This window comes from Bombus vancouverensis, chromosome 16 (genome assembly GCF_051014615.1).
Source record: "Bombus vancouverensis nearcticus chromosome 16, iyBomVanc1_principal, whole genome shotgun sequence".
In the NCBI taxonomy this organism is placed as follows: domain Eukaryota; kingdom Metazoa; phylum Arthropoda; class Insecta; order Hymenoptera; family Apidae; genus Bombus; species Bombus vancouverensis.
Window position 1 is genome coordinate 17,501 of NC_134926.1, and position 10,000 is coordinate 27,500.

General features: G+C 54.5%; 1 pseudogene; it reads left to right on the plus strand.

The window, feature by feature from the left end:
- LOC143303816 (large subunit ribosomal RNA) overlaps positions 1 to 248 on the plus strand; it is a 2,948-nt pseudogene extending 2,700 nt beyond the window's left edge.
- The last annotated feature ends 9,752 nt before the right edge of the window (positions 249 to 10,000 follow it).

Sequence of the window (10,000 nt, forward strand, 5' to 3'; positions counted from 1 at the left end):
TAATTAAAACAAAGCATTGCGATGGCCCCCAAGGGTGTTGACGCAATGTGATTTCTGCCCAGTGCTCTGAATGTCAACGTGAAGAAATTCAAAAAAGCGCGGGTAAACGGCGGGAGTAACTATGACTCTCTTAAGGTAGCCAAATGCCTCGTCATCTAATTAGTGACGCGCATGAATGGATTAACGAGATTCCCTCTGTCCCTATCTACTCCCCGAAGGCCTAAAAGCGTTCACGGAGAACGCCAAGCTAAAGGAAGCCGGCCTAAAAACCAGCACGCCGCAGAGGAGGCTGCCCCGGGTAATATTATATGATGTCCCACGGGAAATGCCGGAGAAGGAAATAATGGGCTGCATCAAGAAGCAGAACCAAGAAAGGCTAACAGATGAAGACGTCGGAGCCATCAAATTCTGCTTCAGAACAGGCCGCAAGGACTCCGAGGAAACTAACTGGGTACTGGAAGTGCCCCCCCAGGTAAGAGATAAACTACTAACTGGCAAGATATTCATCTCGTGGAATGCTTGCCGGGTTCGGGATTACATAGCCGTCAGCCGCTGTTACAAGTGCCAAGGCTATGGGCACGTGGCAAAACACTGCCGCTTGGGCTATGAGATCTGCGCACATTGCGCGGAAAGCGGACATAGCACTAAAGAGTGCACGAATAAAAACAAGAACGCCGGCTGCGTCAACTGCAAGAAGGCAGGGAAAAAAGGCGATCATGCGGCCTCTAACGCAGACTGCCCTATGTATAAGAAGGCGTTAGAAATAATTATCTCCCGAACTACGTATGAGTAAAGCCCCGAGCAAAAATGGAAGAGGACACGGGGGTAGAAGGGGTATAAGGATCCTGCAGCATAACATGCAGCGTTCCAAAACTGTCCCCCACGAAATCAGGACACAGATGGTAGCTGATGGCGACGAAATCTTGCTAATGCAAGAGCCATACAGCATCGACGGAAAAATACCCGGACTCGGAACAGGAATCTCGATCGCCTGTCGGGGTTCGAAGGGTGACCCACCAATGGCAGCAGTAGGAGTTAAGTCGAAGGAGCTAACGCCGCTCGAAATTGCCGGACTATGTACAACGCATTGCGCTTGTGTACAAGTAAGCGATGGAGAGACGGAGGTATACTTCGTCAGCCAGTACTTTCCGCCGACCGAAAATATCGAAGTCGGCCTCGAGCAATTAGACAAAGTACTGAATAGGCTCAGAGGGAAGAAAGCCATTATTGGCCTGGACTCCAACGCCAAATCTCCGCTGTGGTGCAGCAAGGACACCGACGACAGAGGTGAGGCCCTGGAGGCTGTCATCGCACAATACAACCTCCACATCCTCAACAAACCAGGACAGGCACACACATTTGAAACAACGAGAGGGCGATCGAACATAGACCTGACTATGGCGACTCCGGAAGCAATACCGCTCGTGAAGGAATGGAGAGTACACGAGGACGGAACCTCCAGCGATCACAGAATACTGGAGACGCGTCTCGATTTTAACGAGGGGAGTACTCCGCCGCAGCTTCAGGAAAGAAGATACAACACTCGGCACGCCAACTGGGAGGTCTTTCAAAGAGTGATCATAGAGGAAAAGGCGACACTCCGAGAGACAAACCCCCGGCAGCCGAACGAGGTTGAACGAATGGCCGAGCAGATGCAGGAAGTCCTCAGAAGAGCCTGCGATGCCGCCATTCCGAGGAAAAAATGGTATCACAGATCGGTGCCATGGTGGACGCCTGAGCTCACACGAGCAAAGAGGGAAGTCTACCGGGCAAGGAGGAAATATCAGGGGACCAGGGACCCCGCAACGAGGGAGCAGGAGAAGCTGCGGTATAGAGAAATCAGAAAGGAGTACGTAAAAGCAATCACCAGGACCAAGATACGCAGCTGGAGAGAATTTATAACCAAGGAGGGCAACGCAGAACCCTGGGGTATTGCCTACCGAACGGCCACGGGCAAGCTAAGGAGGGAAGAAACAGTGTCGACTCTGCGGACGCCACAAGGGGAAACCTCCAACTGGCGAACCACCGCGGCGGCGATGCTGTCCGCCCTACTACCCGACGACGAGGAAGAAACGGACACGCCGGAGCAGACAGCGATCAGACGCGACAGTACAACCCCCCCGAACGTCGAGGACACCCCAGAGTTCCGCTACGAGGAACTCAGTGGCGCCGTAAAACGACTAACGAAGGGGAAATGTCCTGGACCTGACCTAGTCGAGGCCGAAGTAATCCAACGCGCCTGGGGTGGAATCCATCAGGAACTCCTCAGGCTCATGAATAGCTGCCTCACCTGGGGAGTCTTCCCGAAGGTTTGGAAATTGGGGAACGTCATCACTATCCCGAAGGGACCAGAACGGGATAAGAGTAGCCCGAAGTCTTACAGGCCGATTTGCCTACTATCGATGGTGGGCAAGTTACTGGAAAGGCTGATGGCTGCCAGGATGACAACTATATTCCACGACCACGCCCTAACGTCGGACAGGCAGTACGGCTTTCGCCCCGGTAGATCCACAGTGGATGCGATCACGAAATTCCGCGAGATAGTCGAGCGAATGAGTGAGGAAAAGTACGTACTCGCAATCGCGCTCGACATATCAGGAGCATTCGATAACGTGTGGTGGCCCAACGTGATGCACGAGTTGAAGAGAAGAGACTGCCCCGCCAATCTATATCGACTGACGAGAAGCTACTTTTCGGATAGAGCCGTGCGAATCGCGGGGAAAAATGATATGGTCAGCAAGCCCGTTACGAAGGGTTGCCCGCAGGGGTCGGTACTGGGTCCAAGCTTCTGGAACCTAATATTCGACGACCTGCTAGCCGAACTCACGACAAGCGCGACAGAGTGCGAACCGATCGCGTACGCGGACGACATAGTGATCCTGGTCGCAGGAAAGGCGAGAACCGAACTGCAAGAGAAGGGACAAGATATAGTCACACGCGTTGCTACCTGGTGCGACAGGAAGAAACTCACGCTGTCGGCGGAGAAAACGGAAATGATGCTCGTCAAGGGCAAGCTGGATGCGGAGAGACCACCGATCATCAAGATCGATGGCAGAAGCATAAAAATGAAACAGGCTATAAAATACCTGGGAGTGTACCTAGAAAGCGGCCTGAAAATAAACAGGCATGTACACGAGACGACAAAAAAGTGCCAGAAACTATTCAACAGCCTCGCGAGAGTGGCCAAGGCGAAGTGGGGACTCGGACACGCGGCCATGCGTACCCTGTACAAAGGGCTGTACGAACCGATAACCACATACGCCGCAGCCGGCTGGAGCGACCTGCTGAAAGGTAAGGCGAAGAGCAGACTAATAAGATCGCAGAGGATGGCACTCCTCCGAGTGACAAAGGCATACAGGACAACGTCAACAGAGGCCCTCCAAGTCATCGCCGGAGCTATCCCGATCGACCTCCTCATCGAAGCCCGAGCACGGAAATACCGATGGGGGAAAGGCCAAGACGACGCGAGCAGCGAAAAGGAAATCGCCAGGCAAGCAATAGAGAAGTGGCAGGAACGCTGGCAGACCACGAGCAAGGGGAGGACGACTTATGCGTACTTCGACAGCATTAAGGACAGGCTTGAGAATCGCTGGGTAAGACCCGACCACTATATGACACAGTTCATCAGCGGTCATGGGGACTTTAACAGCAAACTCAAGACGTTCGGCTTGAGCGAAGTGGACACGTGCGACTGCGGCAGTGAGGAAACCCCCCACCATATCCTCGAGGAATGTCCTCTCTTCGAAGAAGACCGTCAAACACTGCGGAACGCGATACGCGAACTAAAGTTAGACTGGCCAGAAGAAAAGTGGGAGTTTATAACGAAGGACGTATACCCCCACTTCCTCCAGTTCACAAGGAGCGTCCTGCGGGCAAAGGAGGAGAAGAGAAGGAGAATTCTGTGGGAAACAGAGGGACCCTCGCCACATGGGCGATACTCGGGGACAGGAGCAACACAGCTGACTGAACCGACAGACGGGCCTCCAAGACGGAGTACAAGGCTGGCACGGAGACCGACTGAACAGCGCAGGGGGAAAGAAGAAGAAGAGGAGGAAGAAGAAGAACCCGCGACGCTGAGACGCGCAGAGACCAACGGCATCGGACTCTAAACAGGGAACGAAATATAAATATAAAATATAAAAGAGCAAGAAACAGCACAAAACAAAAGAACACGGAAAAAGGACAAGGCAAGGAAGATCTAGGAAAGACCCCCTGCGACCGTCGGTGCAGGCGGTACTCATGCAAATGAGTACTGTGACGGTGCAGGGAATAATCGGCTGGAAAGCCAACCTGCTGGGACCGAGCAACACGCTGGCAGCTCCGCCTCCTCGTGGCCCCCGCTGGTAACGGCGCGGCGCGGTGCGCGCATCTCGCCGCGCCGGCTAAGCGAGCTGCCGCCCGAAAGGGTAGGTTCAACTTGTCCAAAGACCCGAAAGGAGAGGGCAGGGTTTTTCCAAGTCGCGCGCCGACCACCCGCGCGCCGTTCCCCGGGCAGTGGCCGTCAGGAAGTGGATAATAAATACCGAACATCCAAAGAGCGAAGCCAGTATGAGTCTTACACTCCAGGAATGGCGCGGTCGGCCCCAAGCCGAGCCCTTATACGCTCAAACTAATTGTCCCTATCTACTATCGAACATAGACCTGACTATGGCGACTCCGGAAGCAATACCGCTCGTGAAGGAATGGAGAGTACACGAGGACGGAACCTCCAGCGATCACAGAATACTGGAGACGCGTCTCGATTTTAACGAGGGGAGTACTCCGCCGCAGCTTCAGGAAAGAAGATACAACACTCGGCACGCCAACTGGGAGGTCTTTCAAAGAGTGATCATAGAGGAAAAGGCGACACTCCGAGAGACAAACCCCCGGCAGCCGAACGAGGTTGAACGAATGGCCGAGCAGATGCAGGAAGTCCTCAGAAGAGCCTGCGATGCCGCCATTCCGAGGAAAAAATGGTATCACAGATCGGTGCCATGGTGGACGCCTGAGCTCACACGAGCAAAGAGGGAAGTCTACCGGGCAAGGAGGAAATATCAGGGGACCAGGGACCCCGCAACGAGGGAGCAGGAGAAGCTGCGGTATAGAGAAATCAGAAAGGAGTACGTAAAAGCAATCACCAGGACCAAGATACGCAGCTGGAGAGAATTTATAACCAAGGAGGGCAACGCAGAACCCTGGGGTATTGCCTACCGAACGGCCACGGGCAAGCTAAGGAGGGAAGAAACAGTGTCGACTCTGCGGACGCCACAAGGGGAAACCTCCAACTGGCGAACCACTGCGGCGGCGATGCTGTCCGCCCTACTACCCGACGACGAGGAAGAAACGGACACGCCGGAGCAGACAGCGATCAGACGCGACAGTACAACCCCCCCGAACGTCGAGGACACCCCAGAGTTCCGCTACGAGGAACTCAGTGGCGCCGTAAAACGACTAACGAAGGGGAAATGCCCTGGACCTGACCTAGTCGAGGCCGAAGTAATCCAACGCGCCTGGGGTGGAATCCATCAGGAACTCCTCAGGCTCATGAATAGCTGCCTCACCTGGGGAGTCTTCCCGAAGGTTTGGAAATTGGGGAACGTCATCACTATCCCGAAGGGACCAGAACGGGATAAGAGTAGCCCGAAGTCTTACAGGCCGATTTGCCTACTATCGATGGTGGGCAAGTTACTGGAAAGGCTGATGGCTGCCAGGATGACAACTATATTCCACGACCACGCCCTAACGTCGGACAGGCAGTACGGCTTTCGCCCCGGTAGATCCACAGTGGATGCGATCACGAAATTCCGCGAGATAGTCGAGCGAATGAGTGAGGAAAAGTACGTACTCGCAATCGCGCTCGACATATCAGGAGCATTCGATAACGTGTGGTGGCCCAACGTGATGCACGAGTTGAAGAGAAGAGACTGCCCCGCCAATCTATATCGACTGACGAGAAGCTACTTTTCGGATAGAGCCGTGCGAATCGCGGGGAAAAATGATATGGTCAGCAAGCCCGTTACGAAGGGTTGCCCGCAGGGGTCGGTACTGGGTCCAAGCTTCTGGAACCTAATATTCGACGACCTGCTAGCCGAACTCACGACAAGCGCGACAGAGTGCGAACCGATCGCGTACGCGGACGACATAGTGATCCTGGTCGCAGGAAACGCGAGAACCGAACTGCAAGAGAAGGGACAAGATATAGTCACACGCGTTGCTACCTGGTGCGACAGGAAGAAACTCACGCTGTCGGCGGAGAAAACGGAAATGATGCTCGTCAAGGGCAAGCTGGATGCGGAGAGACCACCGATCATCAAGATCGATGGCAGAAGCATAAAAATGAAACAGGCTATAAAATACCTGGGAGTGTACCTAGAAAGCGGCCTGAAAATAAACAGGCATGTACACGAGACGACAAAAAAGTGCCAGAAACTATTCAACAGCCTCGCGAGAGTGGCCAAGGCGAAGTGGGGACTCGGACACGCGGCCATGCGTACCCTGTACAAAGGGCTGTACGAACCGATAACCACATACGCCGCAGCCGGCTGGAGCGACCTGCTGAAAGGTAAGGCGAAGAGCAGACTAATAAGATCGCAGAGGATGGCACTCCTCCGAGTGACAAAGGCATACAGGACAACGTCAACAGAGGCCCTCCAAGTCATCGCCGGAGCTATCCCGATCGACCTCCTCATCGAAGCCCGAGCACGGAAATACCGATGGGGGAAAGGCCAAGACGACGCGAGCAGCGAAAAGGAAATCGCCAGGCAAGCAATAGAGAAGTGGCAGGAACGCTGGCAGACCACGAGCAAGGGGAGGACGACTTATGCGTACTTCGACAGCATTAAGGACAGGCTTGAGAATCGCTGGGTAAGACCCGACCACTATATGACACAGTTCATCAGCGGTCATGGGGACTTTAACAGCAAACTCAAGACGTTCGGCTTGAGCGAAGTGGACACGTGCGACTGCGGCAGTGAGGAAACCCCCCACCATATCCTCGAGGAATGTCCTCTCTTCGAAGAAGACCGTCAAACACTGCGGAACGCGATACGCGAACTAAAGTTAGACTGGCCAGAAGAAAAGTGGGAGTTTATAACGAAGGACGTATACCCCCACTTCCTCCAGTTCACAAGGAGCGTCCTGCGGGCAAAGGAGGAGAAGAGAAGGAGAATTCTGTGGGAAACAGAGGGACCCTCGCCACATGGGCGATACTCGGGGACAGGAGCAACACAGCTGACTGAACCGACAGACGGGCCTCCAAGACGGAGTACAAGGCTGGCACGGAGACCGACTGAACAGCGCAGGGGGAAAGAAGAAGAAGAGGAGGAAGAAGAAGAACCCGCGACGCTGAGACGCGCAGAGACCAACGGCATCGGACTCTAAACAGGGAACGAAATATAAATATAAAATATAAAAGAGCAAGAAACAGCACAAAACAAAAGAACACGGAAAAAGGACAAGGCAAGGAAGATCTAGGAAAGACCCCCTGCGACCGTCGGTGCAGGCGGTACTCATGCAAATGAGTACTGTGACGGTGCAGGGAATAATCGGCTGGAAAGCCAACCTGCTGGGACCGAGCAACACGCTGGCAGCTCCGCCTCCTCGTGGCCCCCGCTGGTAACGGCGCGGCGCGGTGCGCGCATCTCGCCGCGCCGGCTAAGCGAGCTGCCGCCCGAAAGGGTAGGTTCAACTTGTCCAAAGACCCGAAAGGAGAGGGCAGGGTTTTTCCAAGTCGCGCGCCGACCACCCGCGCGCCGTTCCCCGGGCAGTGGCCGTCAGGAAGTGGATAATAAATACCGAACATCCAAAGAGCGAAGCCAGTATGAGTCTTACACTCCAGGAATGGCGCGGTCGGCCCCAAGCCGAGCCCTTATACGCTCAAACTAATTGTCCCTATCTACTATCGAACATAGACCTGACTATGGCGACTCCGGAAGCAATACCGCTCGTGAAGGAATGGAGAGTACACGAGGACGGAACCTCCAGCGATCACAGAATACTGGAGACGCGTCTCGATTTTAACGAGGGGAGTACTCCGCCGCAGCTTCAGGAAAGAAGATACAACACTCGGCACGCCAACTGGGAGGTCTTTCAAAGAGTGATCATAGAGGAAAAGGCGACACTCCGAGAGACAAACCCCCGGCAGCCGAACGAGGTTGAACGAATGGCCGAGCAGATGCAGGAAGTCCTCAGAAGAGCCTGCGATGCCGCCATTCCGAGGAAAAAATGGTATCACAGATCGGTGCCATGGTGGACGCCTGAGCTCACACGAGCAAAGAGGGAAGTCTACCGGGCAAGGAGGAAATATCAGGGGACCAGGGACCCCGCAACGAGGGAGCAGGAGAAGCTGCGGTATAGAGAAATCAGAAAGGAGTACGTAAAAGCAATCACCAGGACCAAGATACGCAGCTGGAGAGAATTTATAACCAAGGAGGGCAACGCAGAACCCTGGGGTATTGCCTACCGAACGGCCACGGGCAAGCTAAGGAGGGAAGAAACAGTGTCGACTCTGCGGACGCCACAAGGGGAAACCTCCAACTGGCGAACCACTGCGGCGGCGATGCTGTCCGCCCTACTACCCGACGACGAGGAAGAAACGGACACGCCGGAGCAGACAGCGATCAGACGCGACAGTACAACCCCCCCGAACGTCGAGGACACCCCAGAGTTCCGCTACGAGGAACTCAGTGGCGCCGTAAAACGACTAACGAAGGGGAAATGCCCTGGACCTGACCTAGTCGAGGCCGAAGTAATCCAACGCGCCTGGGGTGGAATCCATCAGGAACTCCTCAGGCTCATGAATAGCTGCCTCACCTGGGGAGTCTTCCCGAAGGTTTGGAAATTGGGGAACGTCATCACTATCCCGAAGGGACCAGAACGGGATAAGAGTAGCCCGAAGTCTTACAGGCCGATTTGCCTACTATCGATGGTGGGCAAGTTACTGGAAAGGCTGATGGCTGCCAGGATGACAACTATATTCCACGACCACGCCCTAACGTCGGACAGGCAGTACGGCTTTCGCCCCGGTAGATCCACAGTGGATGCGATCACGAAATTCCGCGAGATAGTCGAGCGAATGAGTGAGGAAAAGTACGTACTCGCAATCGCGCTCGACATATCAGGAGCATTCGATAACGTGTGGTGGCCCAACGTGATGCACGAGTTGAAGAGAAGAGACTGCCCCGCCAATCTATATCGACTGACGAGAAGCTACTTTTCGGATAGAGCCGTGCGAATCGCGGGGAAAAATGATATGGTCAGCAAGCCCGTTACGAAGGGTTGCCCGCAGGGGTCGGTACTGGGTCCAAGCTTCTGGAACCTAGTATTCGACGACCTGCTAGCCGAACTCACGACAAGCGCGACAGAGTGCGAACCGATCGCGTACGCGGACGACATAGTGATCCTGGTCGCAGGAAACGCGAGAACCGAACTGCAAGAGAAGGGACAAGATATAGTCACACGCGTTGCTACCTGGTGCGACAGGAAGAAACTCACGCTGTCGGCGGAGAAAACGGAAATGATGCTCGTCAAGGGCAAGCTGGATGCGGAGAGACCACCGATCATCAAGATCGATGGCAGAAGCATAAAAATGAAACAGGCTATAAAATACCTGGGAGTGTACCTAGAAAGCGGCCTGAAAATAAACAGGCATGTACACGAGACGACAAAAAAGTGCCAGAAACTATTCAACAGCCTCGCGAGAGTGGCCAAGGCGAAGTGGGGACTCGGACACGCGGCCATGCGTACCCTGTACAAAGGGCTGTACGAACCGATAACCACATACGCCGCAGCCGGCTGGAGCGACCTGCTGAAAGGTAAGGCGAAGAGCAGACTAATAAGATCGCAGAGGATGGCACTCCTCCGAGTGACAAAGGCATACAGGACAACGTCAACAGAGGCCCTCCAAGTCATCGCCGGAGCTATCCCGATCGACCTCCTCATCGAAGCCCGAGCAAGGAAATACCGATGGGGGAAAGGCCAAGACGACGCGAGCAGCGAAAAGGAAATCGCCAGGCAAGCAATA